This window comes from Elgaria multicarinata, chromosome 2, assembly GCF_023053635.1.
Source record: "Elgaria multicarinata webbii isolate HBS135686 ecotype San Diego chromosome 2, rElgMul1.1.pri, whole genome shotgun sequence".
NCBI classification, from domain to species: Eukaryota; Metazoa; Chordata; class Lepidosauria; order Squamata; family Anguidae; genus Elgaria; species Elgaria multicarinata.
In genome coordinates this window covers 95,168,848-95,190,174 of record NC_086172.1, presented here as the reverse complement: position 1 = coordinate 95,190,174, position 21,327 = coordinate 95,168,848, and the positions used below count along the sequence as shown (strand labels likewise).

At 39.5% G+C, this 21,327-nt stretch overlaps 1 protein-coding gene and 1 non-coding gene across 2 annotated transcripts in view; one reads left to right on the top strand and one right to left on the bottom strand.

Annotated features, from left to right (window-relative positions):
- PDE3B (phosphodiesterase 3B) overlaps positions 1–21,327 on the top strand; it is an 89,402-nt gene that overhangs the window by 8,420 nt on the left and 59,655 nt on the right. The window lies entirely within an intron of this gene.
- LOC134393847 (5S ribosomal RNA) lies at positions 2,465–2,583 on the bottom strand. The gene has a single exon (XR_010025126.1). It is a non-coding gene; the product is annotated as a 5S ribosomal RNA (ribosomal RNA).

The following is a 21,327-nucleotide window of genomic DNA, read 5'->3' as shown; positions in this document are numbered from 1 at the left end:
TTAATTGTGTTTATTACATTTTTATACCACCCAATAGCCGAAGCTCTCTGGGCGGTTCACAAAAATTAAAACCATAATAAAACAACCAATAGTCTAAAAACACAAATACAAAATACAGTATAAAAAGCACAACCAGGATAAAACCACGCAGCAAAAATTGATATAAGATTAAAATACAGAATTAGAATGTAAAATTTAAATTTAAGTTAAAATTAAGTGTTAAAATACTGAGAGAATAAAAAGGTCTTTAGCTGGCGACGAAAGAAGTACAGTGTAGGCGCCAGGCGGACCTCTCTGGGGAGTTCGTTCCACAGCTGGGGTGCCACAGCGGGCCTCACTTCCTTTGGCAGGGGCTCACAGAGAAGGGCCCCTGTGGATGATCTTAAGGTCTGGGCAAGTACATATGGGAGGAGGCGTTCCTTCAAATAACCTGGCCCCAAACTGCTTAGGGCTTTGAATGTTAATACCAGCACTTTGAATCCGGCCCAGAGCTGGACTGGCAGCCAATGAAGTTGTAAAAGGACTGGTGTAATGTGGTCTCACCGGCCAGTCCCTGTTAGTAACTGTGCTGCCCTGTTTTGTACCAGCTGAAGTTTCCGAACCGTTTTCAAAGGCAGCCCCACATATAGTGCATTGCAGTAATTCAAATGAGAGGTTATCAGAGCATGGATAACTGTAGCTAGGCTATCTCTAGATAGAACTTGACCACCTTCTTCACACTGAAGTTGATCGCCTTCTCCTTAACACTGAGATTGATTACCTTCTCCTCACCATCGGCTCGATGTCGAATACAGTCCCCAATGCTGATATGCTCTCCAACCTCAACTGGTGGCAGAGGACTATCCTGTGGCTAGTCCTAGGCACCAGCAATCGTCACAGCATGGGTCTTTGCTGCAGATCATACGGGACAGAGAGCAGCCGCCTCAGCACTGGCCATCGGAATCGAGCCTGTCTGCCTACAAAAATGCTGACATATGTTACATGTGAGACTTAAGAGATAGCTTTTGCTTCTCAGGAGAAATTTGGACCAGTTTTCAGAATGGTCGATTCCACTGATGAGACACTACCATACCGAGGAATGGCAGCACTGTAGAGTTTACAATATATATTGTGAATGTACCAGATATCTCAGTGCAGCCTCACCCTGATATATTTCATACCTGTCTGCCAGTTGGGATACCTTTTTGCCCCCACCACCAGTACCATCGCGTTCAATGTCAATTTCTTGAGATCACAGAAAGGAGACTGAGAAGGAAAAGCAACTTCTGCCACCTCCACAGAATATGGCAGAAGGAGCTGCTGACACAACTTCGGTTCCACTGTTGTCTCCTACTTCAGGAGAGGATTATCATTCTGACTCCTCTTCATTTTCATCAGTGGTACTCTTTACCATTACCAGAAGAAGTTGTTGGGACCCATGACAGAGCTTTGCCATCAGAGGATATGACTTTTTCCCTGAACAGGTCCTCAGACTGACACAATCCCTGAGCACTGATGTTCAACAAACAGTGGAGCAGATCTGAGACTCAGTGTTTGAAGCAGTATATTCAGAGGAGTCCAAACCAGTAGCAATTCCCTTTCTGTCAACATTACTGCAGACAGTGAAGCAAACTTGGGCTGTCCCTTCATCAATGCCTTCAACATCGATGTGGCTCGAGTCGGAGTCCAAGAAAAGGAAGCTGGGTTTCTTTTCTCTCATCCCTGGCCAAATTCTATTATTGTAGAATGAGCACAAGGGCAATCTCAAAAGATTCACGCCTCTCCCATTGACAAAGAAAGCCATCGCCTTGATGTACTGGGGTGAAAGCTATATACTTTGGCAGCTTTGGAACTTTGTATTGGCAATTACCAGGCCATGATGTCCTGCTACCAGTTATTCTTGTGGGAAAGTATGAGTTTGCTATGCGACTATTTGCCAGAAGATAGACATGAGCTGGCTAGGATGTCCCAGGTGGAAGCCATCAAAGTATCTAAACTACTAATCAACACTACCCGCTGTCAAGTTGATTGTGGCACCAAGCCAATGTTGGGTGCAATCACACTTTGACGGCATGCTTGGCTGAGATCGATGGGCTTGACAGCTGAAGCTCGCTCCAGAATTGAGGACCTCCCATTTGATGGAGAAGACCCTTTTAACGTGAAAACTGATGAACAAATGGACTCGGTTCAGAAGGCTAAGTCCACTGTTAAAAAGACAGGTCCTGGTCAACATCAATCACAACAATCCTACAAGCCCCATCGTTGGTTTAGGCAGCATCAACAACCCTATTTTTTTTTCCACTCATAGTTTGACCGTTCCTCTCAATACCAGTCTGCTCAACAACAACTGCACCTGCACAGAGATTTTGACATAATAGGGGGAAACTGCATCAATACTCACCTTCCTGTGTTCAGGAATTGCCTTTTACCATTTTTACCAGCATGGATGTTTTTTTTTCTTTGTTTTCTTTTTCTTTTCTTTTTTAGCCTACAGCACCCGGTATTCCCAGGCGGTCTCCCATCCAGGTACTAACCAGGCCTGACCCTGCTTAGCTTCCGAGATCAGACGAGATCGGGCGTGTTCAAGGTAGTATGGCCTTAGGCAGCAGCATGGATGTTGATAACAACAGATTCCTGGGTGATTGCTATTGTCAATCAAGGCTACAAAATAGGGTTTGATATCCTCCCTCCAGCGGGCACTATAAAAACAACAACTCCATTGGAGGTGTTAGAACAAGAGACTCAAACTCTCCTGCACAAAGGGGCTATTCAGAGAATATCTTCACCTCTAGTGACCGACTGTTTCTTTTCCCTGTATTTTACAGTGCCCAAGCAGGATGGAGGGCTTTGGCCCATCCTGGATCTCATAAATCTGAACAAATTTCTAACACTGGAGAAACTCAGAATGACTACGTTGGCTACTATTCTTCCCCCTCTCACACATGCACGTTCAGCTTCCCCTCCAGTGCTTGCACTGTACACCACTGCAGCTAGCTAATCATGTTGCTCTTTATGACTTGGTTCATCCTGCACCACAACTACTTGGCAGCTTGCTCCTGTAGTCTCCTCTTTTCCCCCAGCCGTCGTGCAGCTGAGGAGTGGCAGGTCTATTGACTCCCCACCCGCAAAACCTCCTCCAGGAGCCCAGAGAACTCCTGCAGAGAATGAGCAGCTACTGCAAAAAGAGAGAGCACCAAAGTAGAGTAGAGAGAGTGCTAGGAAAGGATCACAAGGAACAGGCCTGAGAGTCAAATGAATCCCAGGCTATTTTAGAGCAGTGTAACAGCAAGTCTGTCCCTCCCATAAGCTTGAGTCCTATGATGAAAGAAAGTGAAAGAAGAAAAAAATGTACCAAACTTCAACTGAAGGAGTACAAAAGGATCAATGACTTTGGGGGTGGATTCGGGATGGGGTAGAACGAAGGGATCAATAGTTAGCAGACTCTCAAGGAGGTTCCTGGCTAAACTCCAGCATATTGTACAAAGGAAGATAAGCGGGGAAGGAGGGCCATTCCATCAACCCTGCTGAAAGACTACTTAATTTTTTCCTCTTCCCTACCCATCCCTTTCCCCTTGTGTAGTTTTTTTTTTTTTTTTTTTTTAAGATTGAAAGCTTGTAAGTTGCTCCAGGAGCCTTTTTGGCTGAGGAGTGGGGTAAAATTACTTCAGTTAATTAATTACAGTTGGTTTCTTGAACATTACAAAAACCATGCTTCTAGGAGACAGGTAGAGGTATGCTGAACAAAAGGTATCACAAGGGGTAGTGGTGCTCAGGTGATACTTCAGTTAATCTTTTTTGGTAGGAGATACTTCTGGATTGGAACATGTCTCATATCAAGCATCTAGATTGTCCAATTTAAAGGTACCCTCTTGTGTTGTTTGGCTGGAGTGGTGACTTGGCAGTCAGGTAAGTATTTGAATATATCTGGTATTCTGTGGAGCAACTCCCTTTAATTTAATTGGTGGAGGTCATTTCTGGCAGCCTTCAAGTCTCTCACAGCCTATCTAAGAACAAAATGGATTCTTTAGCCAAAGTGCCATAATGATGTCAACAAAAATTACAAAGCACATACTACACATATACAGAAAGTTGCTGTGGTTGAGCTTCTCTGTAACATTGTGGACTTCCTAGAAGCATTTGGCTAGCCATGGTTGGAAACAGGATGCTAGACTGGATAGAGTTTTGGTATGATCCAGCAAAGCTGCTCTCCTTATGTTGAGAATTCAAGTTCTTGTTTTTAGGATAGTGTAGTATCAAGATTTAGTTTTGGAACATGTGCAGTAAAATTAGGGTGACCATATGAAAAGGAGGACGGGGCTCCTGTATCTTTAAGAGTTGTATTGAAAAGGAAATTTCAGCAGGTGTCATTTGTATATATGGGGAACCTGGTGAAATTTCCTCTTTATCATACCAGTTAAAGCTGCAGGTGCCCTGCCCTCTTTTAAATCTGGTCACTCTGGTATAGCTCCTGCAGCTGTAACTGTTGTGATGAAGAGGGAATTTCACCAGGTTCTCCATATTTACAAATGACACCTGCTGAAATTCCCTTTTCTATGCAACTGTTAAAGATACAGGAGCCCTGTCCTCCTTTTCATATGGTCACCCTAGTAAAATAAAGTGCTTCAGGGCATTTGCATGTCCATGTACATTAGAATCACATGCCTTTCTCTGGATATCTTCCCCATTTTTTACTCAAAATATATTGCAAGTCATGAAGTTGTTGGATATTTAGAGAATCTTCTAGGTTAGGGTATCCATGACAGAATGGGAATAATAAACACTGGCAATGAAATGAAGGTAATTTGTAAATGTTCTTGCTTAACACTTTCAGATTTCATTGTGAAAGTGAAGACAGACAATTTTGGGTACATTTTGCAGGCTTTGATTGCTCAAAGGCCTTGAGGAAAAGATGCAAGCTTCTAGAACAACAGCTAATTTCATCCTCTGCTTTTGAGTTGTTGGATTTGACGGTTTTATTGCTTTTATTGTTTAATTAAATGTTTTCCTTAAACAGAAAATATATTTATTTGATAGAGTCATTATTTAAGGGTAACCAGATTGACTGTGAATGGTATCAATCACTTTGTCATTTTTTTTCAAATCCAAAAAACTTTACTAACTATTCTTGAATTGAAGGTGAGGGTTTTTCCAGTTAGAGGCTGGTATGTACTTTGCAGATATTAATAGCTTTGTCATTAGAGTTCTAAAAATATTTGCTAAATTTCCCTCTATGATGTTAAACCACATCAGTACATGATCCAAAATAAAGCATGGTCTGAAGGCACACAATGCAGCCACCTTGCTGAAGCTAAGCAGGTTTGGAGCTGGTCATTGCTTAGAAGGAAAACCACCTGGGAATCAAATGTCACCACCTTGAGTTCAACAGTGAAAGAAAGGTGTGATATAAATGTAATAATAAACAAATAACTGGGTACAACAATTTTAAGTGTGTGTGTGTTACACAGTGGATGATCCGCTATTTCCCATGCCCTGGCAGCTCACTGCAGGCTGGGGGGGGGGGGGCTTGTGATAGTTTAAAAAAATGTTTGCCTCCCATTGAAATCAAATGGAGGGAAATTGACTACACCAGGTTCAGGATGGCGCAGTTAAGAGGCCCAATCCAGGGACATTTTGTGGAGCAAGGAGATTTTCCCTCTTGCAAGCCAGGGTCCCTTGAATTCCTCAAATTAGTAGTACCACTGGAGGGGGAACAGAATGGCGGTACCCCAACACTCATGGAGCTTTCTTTGGGCATACCAGGAGCCTCTAGGGTGGATAAGACACTTTGATGTTGGAACAGCCCTTCCTCCCCATCCTATCCCCTCATACAGCCTTCGGTAGGTGATTAGTATTGCTTTGTGTCCCTGTTAACCTCTAAAACTTAAAACCATGCAGTTCCTACATTTAAATTGTACAGTAACAGTGAATTGAACAGAACGCATAAGTACATAAGAAAAGCTGTGCTAGATCAGACCAGAGGCCTATCTAGTCCAGCATTCTGTTCCTACAGTGGCCAGCCAAACACATATGGGTAGGCCAGACCAGGACATGAATACAATAGCATTCTTGGACTCATATTCTCCAGCAACTGGCATATGGAAATTTATTGCCTCTGAAAGTGGAGAACATGAGCAGCCATTAAACAGGATGGCTATATCCTCTGTGAATTTGTCTAATCTCTTTCAAACTGCCCAAATTGGATGCCCTCAATACATCTTGCGGTAAAGAATTCCATAGTTTATGCAGTGTGTGGAGTATTTCCTTTTATCTGTCCTGAATGTTCCACCACTGAATGAGCTCGGGTGCTTGGTATTATTCATGGTACATCCTCTGTACCATGAATAATTTTATAAGCTGTATCATTTTGCCTCCTTACTTGCCTTTTTCAAGCTAAAAAGCTTTGAGTTTTGTAACTTTTCATCATAGAGAAGTTGTTCCAGTCCCTAAATCATTTTGATTGCCTTTTCCTGCACCATTTCCAGCTGTAAAATATCCTTTTTGAAGTGTGTTAACCACACATATATACAATATTCTAAGTGTGGTTGTACAATAGATTTATACAAAGGCATTATGATAGTGGCAGTTTTGTTTTCAATTTCTTTCCTAATGAGAATTTGACTTGAAATATTTGATGGGAGATATTAAAGCATTCTTAGGCTGCAATCCTATACATTGTTGAAAACACTGAGTAGACATGTATAGGTCTGCCTTGTTAATGCGATTTAAATGTTATATGATATAGAACATTTTAGTGAAATACTTACAAAAGTTAAAGATAATAGCATGTACTTTGTGTAAATTTAAGGGAAAAACGAAGGTGGTGAAAACTGTCAACACTTATTCATTTTAGTAATCCAAAGAACTATGCATAATATGCTTACAAACATTTATCTATAACAGGGTACAGAACTAGTTTTGGGTGGGAGGCCAGATGACCCAGCCTTCTGTAATCTGGATGACATAAGGTGGGTGTGGCCACACCCCTGACATGGCCATGCCCAACTGATGTTATCTTACACCCTGCTCTTTGGTCAGGGACCAGGCTTCACTGTGCATAGGGTTTGCCGTGCAGCAACGGGGACCACATTAGATTAGCTCCATCTTCAATCATCATGTTCCTTCCTGCAATGGGGGAAAAGAGGTGGGACAGTCAAAGCAGAAGCATCTGTGTCCCTTTGCTTCAACAGAACAATGAAGGGGACTTAGCTGGCTTCGTACAGCCCGCCTCATTCCTGCAATGTGGAAGGAGATGGGGCAGGTGAAGATTTGACTCGGGATGCTTCAGGTGGTGCCCGCCTTGTCTTGGTGCTGAAGCCAAAGCAAGATTCCCCCGCCCCCCAAAGTGGCTTGGCCTTGCAGGTTCCTGGGTGCTGGCCATGTAACCCACGTTTCAACAACAACCCACATTTCAATAATCACCCAGACTCAAACCCTTGAGTCTGGGTTATCGTGTTGTTTGAACCCAGCCATTGTCAACATTTTCATGAGTTATCCCATCACAACCCCAATATCTTTTACTTGGTCAGTCACAAATTTACTCAGACCCCATTGGTGTATATGTGAAGTTAGTATCCCCACCCCCACCCCAAACTACATGACTTTACTCTTGCTTCCATTAAACCACATTTGAGATTTTAATGCCCATTTCCCTTTGGAGCTTTTTGCAATCCCCTTCCTTTTTTCTTTTTTGCTGTAATCACCCTAAATAATTTGGTGCTGGCAAACTTGGTGACCTTGCTCACCCCTAAATCCTGCAGATCATTTATAAACAAATTAAAAAGTACCAGTCCCAATAGAGATCCTTGGGGAATTCAACTATTTATATCCCTCCGTTATTAGAGCTGACCATTTATTCTTACTTTCTGTTTTCTATTCTTTAACCAGTTATCTTTCTATATGAGGACCTCTCCTCTTATCTCATGCCTGCTAACTTTGCTCAGGAGTTTTTGGTGTGGGACTTCGTCAGAAGCCTTTTGAAAATCCAAGTAAACAATGTTCTACTGGATCAACCCAATCCTCAAGTTTATTGACACTCTCAAAAACATTGGTGAGACAGGTCTTACTTTTGCAGAAACCATGTTGATTCTTTTTCAGCAGGATATGTCCTTCCATATGCTTGATAATAGTATACTGAGTTATGCTTTAAAAATGATTAGATTGGCCACTCTCTGGTTCAGAGTCTGATATTAGGGACATGTTACATTTTTGTTGTTGTTAGAAGTTCAGCAGTTTCACATATGAGTTCTTTTAGAATTCTTGAATCTGGAATTGGTGATCTGGATGCAAGAGAAAGTTCATTATTCAGCCTACTCTGTGGTTGCTTGGTGAAGAAACAATACTTCACACACACACACACACACACACACACACACACACTTCACAGTTCTGCCTTGTGGGGCTTTTCTGAATGATTCAAGGTCTTCTGCAGGTTGGCTCTCAGGGTGTTATGAAGCAACTATTGATAGCCTTCTATGATCTATTTGCTAAGTACTTTTAGGACACAGCTGCTTGCATCTATTTCAAGTTGGATGCTATTCGTACAGTAGTTCAGTCTGCAGATGTTTCTAAAGCACCATCTAGTTGTTTGAAGCAAATGCAGAGTGGTGTCATTATTAGCGTTCTAGAAGGTTTGAAAATGCTATGTACAGGTTCAGAACATACTTTGCAATGTACAGCGATCTCTTGAAGAACACTAACTATAGGTAAGCAGCTAGTCCTTTTATCACTTATTAATTTGAAGATTAGGTCTTTTTTGCATTCCCTGAGAAGAGCCATTTAACAGAGTGTTCTCTTTAGGGATAAAGTAGGAAAAGGAGACTTAGATTCTAAAATATTTAATATTTCATAATCAGAAAAATAAATAGTAAAATAAAATATTGGTATTAAAGAATCATTTGGAATATTTAAAATGTTAGTTAAGGGTTAAATTTTGCAGTCTACATTTCAGTGTCTTTTGAATGAAACAGGATGTAGTGACTATACTGTCAGACTGCTGGCGTGAATGCAAACAGATGAGGAAATGCTAGGGCAGGCACTCCAGTACTCTGGCTGTTGTCTTGGAAACTGTTTGCGTCATTCTACCCAGCAATTAGCTTACAGTGCTTTATTTTTGATAGTGTAGTAAGCTGAACTTCACTGTAACAAAGAAAAGGCTGACTTCAGATGATACTGTTGCAATCAGATTCTGAAGACATGGCTTTTGTGGGAAATGTTCACACACAAAAAAAGTTAAAAGCATGTTGCAATTTTATCCCCATTTATAATGAAAATTGTCCTGATTCTGAGACAATACTAATTTATTAATTAAAGAGTTTCCTTGTGCTTAGTTTTCAGATAACTGAAATGTTTTTCTTTTTGTTAAAACTTAACTAAATGAAAAATAAACAATTAAAATACTTGAGCAAGAAATATGCATTGTTGCTGGTATATAATCTACATACATTGCTTTTTTCATGTTGAGAATAATTATGAATTGCTGTAGGCGTGACATTTTCAAAGTCCATGTTTACTCATTTTAAATGTAAATTAATCTGAGCATTGAAATCTATATATGTTTATGCAGAAACAAGGCCCATTGTGTTCAATCAGTCTTACTCTCTAATAAATTGGTATAGAACACCCTTCTTCAGCCTGGTGCCAGATGATTTGGACTACAGTTCCCAGCATTCCTCACCATTGACCATGCTGGTTGCAGCTGATGGGGGTTGAAGTCCAAAACATCTTGAAAGCATCAGGCTGGGGAATGCTGGTATAGGATTTCAGTCTTAAGGGAAGGATCTACTTGTTTGAACTAACGAAGTTGTATGTAGCATAGCTCTGAATATCTGTAAATCACCCAGTTGTATTTTGTGGGCCAACTTTAAAACCCAGAGGCTACATTTCGATGTTACGTTACACTATAGTTTAGCATCATGAGAATGAGCCACAGTGTGCCTCAGGCTCATGCACCATTCCCTTCCTTTCCATTTCCCCCCTCTGGTGTGGCCATGAGGCATTCAGAAGTTTTTGCTTCTGCTTTAGAGACAATATCCAACTACTCTAGCATAGAGATCTGAAGGGGAAAAAATGGGGAAATTCGGGGAAACTGTTCCCCCCCCCTGGCCCGGAAGCCTTTCTTGTTTTTTTCTGGAAAATTGGAAAAAATGAAGAAAAACAGATTATAGGATGTTTAACTTTAGCATGATGAATAAAATGTTTTCATTTTCATGAAATGGCTTAGTAAGTTATCAGAGTTGTTCTCAGATTTGCTGCAGGCAGTGTATTAAGCCATTTCATGGGAACAAAACAATATGTTTTGGAAGTGAAATGTAAGCTGCAACACAGTGCCTACTGAGAGTTCTGCATTTATAAAAGCAGGTCTGAACAGAGGCTACTTTTCCTATCAGCAGATGTGATGTTCAGAATGATTAAGAAATCATCCCAATCTTGAGCACTCTAATTGTTTGAATTTTGAAGGACTGGGTGAACCCATGTTCAAATCCCTCTTATAAAATGGATTTTCTCTTGGGAAATTTTCTTATTCTCTTCTGTCTACAGTGCTTTTATGTTATTTTGATGCCTGTTTCCAAATTGGTAAAGTTCATAATTGCTGAAACAGCTGGTAAGATCAGAAAATTTCAATAGGTGCTTCTCTGATGGACTCCACTGAAACTGACTTGGCTGATCTGCTACTGAATTGCAGTAGTACTGTTGCAGTAGTACTGAGGCTTTTTTTGTTAGAGGAAAAGTGTGTATATGCGTGTGAGCTTTTCCACTGAGGAGATATAACAACATATTCCAAAATTTCTTTGCTTTTAAAAACTAATCCGAGATATAATTCTTTTGGATTATTGATATAAGAAAAGCTGTTGTAAAACAATTAAATATCAATGAAGTAGTTAGGAAAGAGTTTTTAAGGTTTTGTTGTTTCGTTTTTCTTCCATAGAACTATAGGCAAGCCTGATCTTTCATTTGTACAAACAGATTTTTCCCAATCACGTTTGCACTGAGTGTTTCTAAGAAACTTCTGACGTCAGTTGGAGGTGTACCAGAAAGGTTGTGTGATGATCTGTGGAGGGCTGACAGGATCTGTTCCTTAAGTAAGCATCGATACAGCTTGCCATGCTAATTGGTGACAGTTCCTAATTTTGTTTGTTTTGTTAGGAATAACATTTGAATCTGTTTCTAGCTGAAAAATAATATAAAGGACCAATTAATTGATACTCTAAATTGAAATTATAAAAATAATACCTGTTTCATTGTTAAAGTTATGCTGAATGGTGACTTAAGAATGACCATACATTATCATAGGAAAGAACTCATGCAGACGTCTGTGAAGAGGAAGATTTGGGAGATGAATAAATGCAATTGGAAGTTAAATTTTGAAAATACTGGAAGCGTCTAAAATAGTATAAATTGGAATGATTACTGTTAAACTAAAAAGCACTGAAGTTGCTTAAATGAAATTGATTTTTAAAACTGACTTTGTTAGTTTCATCAATTTAATTGAAAAACTGTGTGCTAATTTTTATAAGCCCTTTTTCAGCATGTAGCTGCTAAGGTGATAGTGTAGACTGCAAAAGATAACATAACATAAATATAAACCCTGAAAATATTTTAACAAAATATATACAAACCCTGTTAATTGAGGCCATACTTGACTAGTCACTTTAGTTCATCAATTAGAGGTTAAATGATCCAAAAATACATTTTACCATTTTATATACTTTTACAGTATTTATTTATTTATTTATTACATTTCTATACCGCCCAATAGCCGGAGCTCATTTCTATAACCTAATTTCTGATGGATCAGTTATAATATTTTTACAATGGTTATTGTAGTTCATGTTCTCTCCGCTGTCCTATTAAGATTGTACATGAGTAGTATTGAACCTTCTGAAAAACTTATTCTATGTAGCCTGCTCCTAGCTTCAGTTATTTTCTGACAGAGATCAAGAAAATGTCCTGTTTAGTCTCCCCCCACTCCACCCCCAACCATATTAAAGAGTAGCAGCAGTTAGGAAGAGTTCCCAAAGGGCAACAATGTGCTCCTGGACACCTTTCTGGACATCCGCCAAGGTCCCCTACTCCTTCTTTTTTCAAATTAACATATTTTCTTACTGGTAGCTGGGGTTGTTGTGAAATAGGTTTCTGTTGGTGCTGAAAATTGTGGGTTCAAAAGAATTATGTGTTGGGGCTATAATTTACCTTTACTCAGTCTTTTTGGACAGGTTAGTTCTCCTTTGCCATGGCTCCAATGGCATCTAAATTGCAAAAGGTGCCCACTGTCCGAAAGGGTTGCTTCCCCTGGTTTAGAAATCCTAAGCAGTAGGAATTCATAAAGACAATCTAAGATGGGATCCACCATATTGGGAAGAGTTCAGTAAGGATTCAACAAGAATTGTTAGCTCAGTCTGAACATTTTCCTGGTACTGTCAGGACTACATGAATCAGAGTATGTAGTGACTGACCAAAAGAATCACAACAGAAGAAGAAATATCACAACAAATTCTTTCATCACACATACGACATCTGCTTCTGTGCACAAACTCAGTTCAAGAAACTTCCATAGCTGAGGTGTTTTGGTGGGAACCATCCACTTGTGTTATTTTTATTTTCTTTATTTTTTGTGATGTAGTGATTGTCGTCACTGATTCCTGAGGTCGTGCCAGCCTCGATGGTGGAACCTCACCTGATCACTTCTGCATTGGAAGGCAAGATTCAGGATGTCTCCCCAGTCCCACCTCCTCACCCTTATAATTCACATTGGTTAGATAACTTGTGGGACTGTCATCATGGTTCATCAGGCTCCTTGTTCTCAGCAACCTTGGGGTGAGGCTAACCTCCTCACTATACTAGAGTGACCAGATACAAAAGAGGGCAGGGCACCTGCAGCTTTAACTGTTGTGATGAAGAGGGAATTTCACCAGGTGCTGCATGCCTACAAATAGCAGCTGCTGAAATTCCCTTTTCTATACATTTGTTAAAGATACAGGAGCCCTGTCCTTTTCATATGGTCACCCATTCTTGAACTGGGGGAGGGTTGCTGTCTTTCAAATGCTATCATCTGCCCTTGTTTTCAATAGGAATTTTTTGTAGGTTTCTCTCCCTTTCTTTAAACAATCGCTGATATCCACACTTTTTAATCATTATGCACCCAAATCATAAATTGCCTTCTACCAATCTGGTTTCAGTTCACCATTTGTTCCAGAGAGCCTTTGATACTTTAAGCTTTATTCTCCAAATGGTCTCCTGATTCAACTAGAGCTGATTAGGGTCACCTGATTAAGCAAATGAATCTAATGCAGTGTTGCAGAATCTGAAATCTCACAATGTCAGCTCATACTGTTTTGTTTTATAGATCTATTAAGGTATGTGAAAAATATCAGAAATCTAATTAATCTGGCAGTAGACATCAGTATTAAAGTTTCTAAATTGATTATTGTGAGAAAGGATTAAGATGTTCTTGGTTTTTTAAATTTAATTGCTACAAATTTATTGTGGCATAAACTTTCACAAGCCAGAGATACTATTTTATCAGATGCATGTCTGCAAAAACTTCTATCACAATGGATTTGTTAGTCTTCAGGGAGTCACAGGACTATATCCCAAGAATTGGCAATTGTAAACTAGGTTGCATTTGGTCCCCACTTCTGATTTTTAAAAACTATTCCATCCCACCTGCAATGAATACCTGCTGCTGAGGGTATTTTGTAGATAGGCAGAGTATAAATTGAATAAATAATAATAATGAACACCTGTAAAGTTTGGTTCCGCTCCTACTTGGCTGGTCAGCTCCAGAAGGTGGTGCTTGGGGAACATTGCTCGGCTCTGTGGATTCTCCAGAATGGAGTTCCGCAGGGGTCAGTCTTGTCTACCATGCTGTTTAACACTTACATGAAGCTGTTGGGAGTGCATTGTCATCAGTACACTGATGACACACAGCTCTATTTCTCCTTTTCAGCTTCAACAGGTGAGGCTGTGGATGTGCTGAACCCGTGCCCGGCTACAAAAATGGACTGGATGAGGGATAATAAACTAAAGCTCAATCCAGACAAGACTGAGATGCTTTTAGTGGGTGATTCTGCTGACTGGATGGAGGGTGTTCAACCTGTTCTGGATGGGGTTGCACGCCCCCTGAAGGAGCAGGTTCGTAGCTTGGGGGTTCTCTTAGAACCGTCTCTGTCACTTGAGGCTCATGTGACCTCGGTGGCATGGAGTGCCTTCTACCAGCTTTGGTTAGTGGCCCAGCTATGCCCCTATCTGGACAGGGATAACCTGGCTTCAATTGTCAATGCTCTGGTAACCTCCAAATTAGATTATTGCAATGCACTCTATGTGGGGCTGCCTTTGAAGACAGTTTGGAAGCTGCAGCTCATGTAAAATGCAGTAGCCAGATTGATAACAGGGACCAGAAGGTTCGAGCATATGAGACCCACTCTGGCCCGCTTGTATTGGCTGTCTGAATGTTTCGGAGCCCAATTCAAGGTTTTTAACCTATAAAGCCTTACACAGCTTGGGACCACAATACCTGATGGAACACTTTTCCCTACGCTGCATTTAACATCTAAGGTCCTCCTCCAGGTGCCTCCTCGGAGGGAAGCTTGGAGGGTGGCAACAAGAGAGAGAGACTTCTTTGTGGTGGCCTCCCAACTGTGTAACAGTCTCCCTGGCGAGGCCTGCCTGGTGCTGACATAGTCATCTTTTCGGCGCCAGGTCAAGACTTTTCTCTTCTCCCAGGCATTTAGCAATATGTAATGAGCCTGGGTTTGTTTTTTGGCTCATCGTTTTAAATTTGTTATAGTGGTTTTAGATGTATGTGCATATTGCATGTTTTTGTGGTTAATTCTTGTATATTGTTCTTATGATTTTTTTTATCTTATGTGAACCGCCCAGAGAGTTTTGGCTATTAGGTAGTATACAAATGCAAATAATAATAATAATAATAATAATAATAATAATAATAATAATAATAATCTGTGCATCCTGTTAAATCTGGGGTTAGCCCCAGTTTAACATACCGATCATATTCTCAGGGATCAAGTAAAGTTCCAGGGGAGAGAATCCAGAGGTGAGGTCAGATACCTGGGATGGAAGTCAGATGGACTCAAGACTGAGCCCTTAATAGGACTTGGGATCTCTAAAGGCTGGTTGCTTTTTCTGTGTACTGCATGAAGCCTTCTCCCGTAAAGGGACAATGTTTGCTTTTGAAGCCTTTGGCTGCGATGGCATGGAGGCAGCTAGAGTGTGGTAGCAGCTTCAGAAACAGAGCCCTCAGAATCTGAAGATAGCAATGTGACTTCCTCTGGAAGCAGGGGGACTGGCCCCAGGGGCTCCTGTGGGGCAGAGAGCCCTAAGGGGAGAGGGATGTTGATGGCTGAGTATATATTTCTATATTGCCCAGTAGCCAAAGCATATGTACTTATTTTGATTATTTCTGGAAATCTCAGATGTTCAACCATCTGTCAGGTATGCTTTAGGGTGGATTTTTGCATTGAGCAGGGGATTGGACTCGATGGCCTTATACTGTAGGCCCCTTCCAACTCTACTATTCTATGATTCTATGATTCTATGAAATGCTGATAAACCTCAAAATAATGAAGTTAATTTAAAACACACACAAAAGGCTTTGTTGAGCAAAACACTGGTAGAAGTGACACTTTTCTTCTGCTTCCCCTCCAATGTGAGTGTAAAAGGAATCTGCATGGCACAAGGAGAGAGACAGCTGGATGAGGACATGTGAGGAGTGTGCAGACCTTCCATTTCTCCTAATGCCTCCCTCTGCTGTCTGCAAATGAACTTTCATGCTCATGTTGGTGGGGAGGGATGGTGGGGGGGAACTGATCTATTGAACCCAGTGGCACTCTTCTCTGCAGGCATTGCATCCTTGCTTGACTGCAGTGATCTCTGTCTTATATTCTTATTTGTTTGTTTATTTACATTATGGTTTGTTTATTTACATTATGGTTTGTTTATTTACATTATGGTTTGTTTGTTTACATTCAGATTCTTCACTCTGAATACTTTAGAATTTTATTTTTCATCAAATGAAAGTTTTCAGATGGTCATAAACTACGACTTCCTGAAATTTAAAAGAAGGGACAAAATTCACAAATGTTCATAACTTTGTATTTATCTGCATTTAATTTATTTATAAAATGTGTTTATCAGGTAAAAACACTCAAGATAATAGAAATACATTCAAATTAAAATAAATATTTTGTATGTGATTTTGTGCATTTAATTTAGAATATTACAAATCAATCCTACAATCCCTGGGAGAGCATCAGGTTATGATGGATCTCACCTCCTAAGACCATAGACACTGCTATGACTTTGGGAAGGACCATTCCCACCACAGTCCCACATCTGCCGCAGAAAGCAGTACAGCAGCTGTTCTTCAAGGTTGCAACAGCTTGGGAAGATGGAATGGGGGGCAAGACACTAGGGATGAAAAGGGAAGAAGAGGCCAGGATCCACAGGTTACTAAACTCTGTTGGTGTGGGCCTGTCCTGCCCACACCAACATAAAACTGCAAAGAAAAGGAGAAATGGGTGGTATTTTCATCCGTGTTTTCCTCTTGTCCTGTCTGGCTTCTGCAGGCAGGGCATAGTATAGTCAGAGGGCTCCTATCTCAGAGCCCGCTTTCTATTAATTCCTTAGAACTGCACTTTTAGAAAATTATATATGTTATTGTTAGTATCTTGCAAAGTTCACTTCACAGTGAACTGTTTGTAATTCCTTAAAGTAAATCTATATGCCCAATTTTTGTACTATAATTGTGTGTTAGTGCTACTCAAATTTCAAATCACATCTGGAGTATGAAAGATTGGTATCACTTTTTAAAATATACATCTCTTAAGACAATAATGGAACTACTTCCATTAAAACATGGACTGCTTGAAATATGCATTGTAATTAATCTCTGATGTCATATTAAAAATCTTCCTTCACTTTTTAGTAGTTTTCCTTATGTTATAAATACATGAGTATCATATTTTATTTTGTTTTAATTAGTACCACAAATTAGAATAATTCTTTTAAAATTAAAATACATCCATAATTGGTTGTTTTGTTTTGTTCCAGCAAATACTTATTCCACTCAAGATATGACCAGATTCTCTAAAACCAATGGAACATTTTTTACATTTGAATAGGATGTGGATTGTACTTTACCCTCCTGTCCCACTTCTTTTTGGTTATCTGTTATTCTACATTTTTTTCTTGTTTCTCAGCTCATCCCTATAATTTTCATTATTTCTCTCTCTCTCTTTTTGCCACCCTCCTATTTTTCATCCTCTCCTCCTTCTGTTCTCTCTTACAAATTCCCTTCCCTTACCACTAATATTGTTGCTGTAAGTTTTTATTGGAACCAGTGATGAAATTTACAGAAGGGTCTGGTTGAAATTAAATATTTTTCCACCCACTAAAATTGCAAGAAAACATTTTTGAAATTGCTGCAAGCAATTTTGCAGGAGGTTGGGAAAGTAAAAGATTCTTTGGACTCCATAACATGTGTAAATCAATATGTACTCTAACAGTTACGTTTGCATCTATGAATATTTGTAATGTTAAATATGTTAACTGAGGAAATTAGCATCTAAGATATTTCACTTCAGTGTATGGCTCTCAGGGTCATAAAATTAGTCTGCTTTAAATCCGAGCCTGATTCAAGGTGCACGGCTTGGGACCACAATACCTGACGGAACACCTCTCCCGACATGAACCTACCCGTACACTACGCTCAACAGCTCAGGTCCTCCTCTGGGTGCCTACTCTGAGGGAAGCTCGGAGGATGGCAACAAGGGAGAGGGCCTTCTCTTTGGTGGTCCCCAATTATTATCTTTTTTGGGACCAGGTCAAGACTTTTCATTTTCTCCAGGCATTTAGCAGCATGTGTTGAGTTTTAACTGGCTCCAGAATTGTCTTTGGCCTGGCTAAGAGTTTAAAAATTGTTTTAAATGTTAGGTGTTTTTATGGTTTTAAATTTTGTATATTGATTCTTATTGATTCTTATTGTATATTGATTCTTCTTATTGTTTGTTATGATTTTATTAGAATGTAAGCCTATGCGGCAGGGTTTTGCTATTTTATTGTTTTACTCTGTACAGCACCATGTACACTGATGGTGCTATATAAATAAATAAATAATAATAATAATGTTCAGTCTTTTAATTTTTGTAAACCACTCAGAGAGCTTTGGCTATAGAGTGGTATATAAATGTAATTAATAATAATAATAATAATAATAATAATAATAATAATAATAATAATAATTTGTGTACACAGTGTCTGAGAGTTTTGTAGTTTTAATATTGTGACTGGCCAGGACAATCAATAAGAGAAATGCACTCAGCTCATAGGTGTGGAGATTGTTATGAAATTTTCAAATCCAGGTGAAATGAACATACTGAATCTTTCTGTATTGGTGTGTGGGGGCTAGCAGTTAATGGCATTTCTGCTGTTAATCTCTATGGTGTAAGCAATGTAGCCTTCCAAGGATCTATATGGGAGAAGCATTCAACATTTATAAACAGATGATAATTTATAAATGGCTGTTAGCTGTACAACCTAAATGGAACCAACAGGTTCTGAGTTACTGTGCCTCTGAATACCAGTTCCTGGAGGAATGGCAACAGTGGTGAAGGACTGTTCTTTTCATGCCTTGTTTGTAGGCTTCTTGGGAGTATATGGATAGCCTTATTGTAAAAAGGATACTGGATTAAGTAGACATTTGGTATACTCCAATAGAGCTCTTACGTTGCTACTTAAACATCCAAGAGGCACTTGGTAGATGCCAATGTTGGTGGAACTCGATTAAGAATGTAACTAGAAATGAAAGCTTTATCCTACAAAAACAAAAAAGTGGTTTTTAGGTTGTCTCTGTCTTCAACCACTACCTTCAATAATCACTGATGGTATATTACTGATGACAGCCCTATTACTATTTACTTTTTATCAAGTAGAATTATACATAACATGACCCTTTAAAGCTGAATAAAAATGTAAGCGATATTCTAGCCATATGTATATTAATAACTTGGAATAAATGTATTTTGCCACCTGCTTCCCATTGTGTAGGTGAACAAGGGGTTGAATCCATGAATGGTTTTTCTAGCAAAGGAAAATGAACAAAAGCAAAAAAGTGGTTATTCCATAAAATTATCTTTTGAAATTATTAAATGTTGCTAACCCTCAAAATCTTTGCTGAGATTTCCATAATAATTATTGCACCCCAAAATTCTAATTTATTGGATATTGTTTAATTAGCATATATTTAACTTATTATTCACTTTTTCTTGTGACAATTTCAGCCATTGGATTATCCTATTGTGCTCCTTGTGGGATCCACTGCTGACAGAATAAGGCTTTGGTGCTTCTGAAAATAATCCCAAATAAGTGGAAACACTCATTTCTGGAACTGGGTAGGTCAGTGGAACTCACAGAAGGTGGCTCTGCCAATCTGTCCTGATCCAGAAATGAGTGTTTTCATGTGTTTCTAGGGTTATTTTTAAAAGTGTCAAAAATCATTGTGCAAGCAGTGGGTCTGTGAGAGCAATGGTACCAGTGTAGGCAGAGTGCAACTGTTGGACACTGCCCAATGTTTATAAGTATTTTGTAACGGTAATGTGTTATTTTATCTTAATTGTGGACTAAAAATGATTAAGAAGGAAATATCAAACTGGTGTGTGCGTTTCTCCATTCCACATTAGTTTATTGCAGCTTTCCCCAACCTGGTGCTCTCCAGATGTGCTGGACTTAAACTTGCATCATCCCCAACCAGTAGGTAATTGACCCAGCTGGCTAGGGATGATGGGAGTTGTAGCGCAAAACCTGGTTGGGGAAGGCTGGTTTGCTGAGTTCCTTCAGGCGGGGTGATAATATTCTGATCCTGTTTAAAGGCCCATAACTTAAAATGCTTACATAACTGAGTATTGTTGGGTGATTTACTAATGTTTTTTGGGTGTGCAGTTGTATTTGAGCCAGACTAGCTACTTTCCCAGACTGCAGCATCCTTGGTATCTCTTGTGCTTGAAGGTAGATGATCTGGCTGTGTTTTTTTTTTAAGTAGTATCTAAAATTCTGAGCATTGCTACTGTTTTTGTAATGCTCTTTTAAAACAATTTTGAATCTGTGTTTTATTAATTGTAGAGGTACAATCACTTTATATACACTTTGTCAGTTTGGAACCAACACAGGAGCTATGATCACTCAGACTCTGTAGATACCCACTCTGTCCATTAGGAGGCAGACTTTGTTTTAGAAATATTTCAGGCATGCAGTGCTGAAGGAAAAGGCTCACCTGATTTTCTTTTATGTATGAAGGACAGAAGAAAGGTCAGAAATAAAGCCTAGATCTACCAGATCTAGATCTTCAGTGAGATGTTGGGTCAGGAAAGACTCTTCTGAGAAAAAAACTTCAGAGATATTTAAGATTGTAAGCAAGGTTAGAGAAATTGTGCAATTATTTATTGCAGACACTGTATATAATGCTGTTTGTAATGGTTCGTCTTCGTGGTCTTTGTATAAATTTATTTATTTATTTATTTATTACATTTTTATACCGCCCAATAGCCGAAGCTCTCTGGGCGGTTCACAAAAGTTAAAACCATAATAAAACAACCAACATGTTAAAAGCATAATTACAAATTTTATACAATTACAGTATAAAAAGCACAACCAGGATAAAACCACGCAACAAAATTGATATAAGATTAAAATACAGAGTTAGAACAGTAAAGTTTAAATTTAAGTTAAAATTAAGTGTTAAAATACTGAGAGAATAAAAAGGTCTTCAGCTGGTGATGAAAGGAGTACAGTGTAGGCGCCAGGCGGACCTCTCTGGGGAGCTCATTCCACAGCTGGGGTGCCACAGCGGAGAAATACATATATGGGGAAACCTGCTCCTGTGTAGGGCATCTTCTGTGCTCACTCCTAGGTCTAATATACATAACCAAAGGTGGACTCCATGGCTTTCTGCTCAGTTCTTCTGTGACTACTGCAGCAATAGCATCATGAGAAAAAAAAGTTCACTCTTCTAAACCAAGCAAGCTAGGCCTGTAACTTTTCCTCCTCTTCCTTGTACACTCTTTTTTTTTTAGATTATTCCTTTCTCTTTGTTTTGCATATTCATTTCCATTGTGATTTTGCCGTGTGCTCACTGCCACATGCCTTGTAGTGCAGTGGACTTCCTTTAAGAAGTTTAAAGGAGGTGGGGACAAATTACTGATTATGCTTTGCTAGGGTTGCTAGGTGCTATCCTTATTAGCAATCTATCATTTCCCCATCTGGTAGCTTAAATGGATTCTATATGTACTTATAAAAACTCATTGAATAGCTGAACTGGCTAAACTGGCTGCCTTGTCT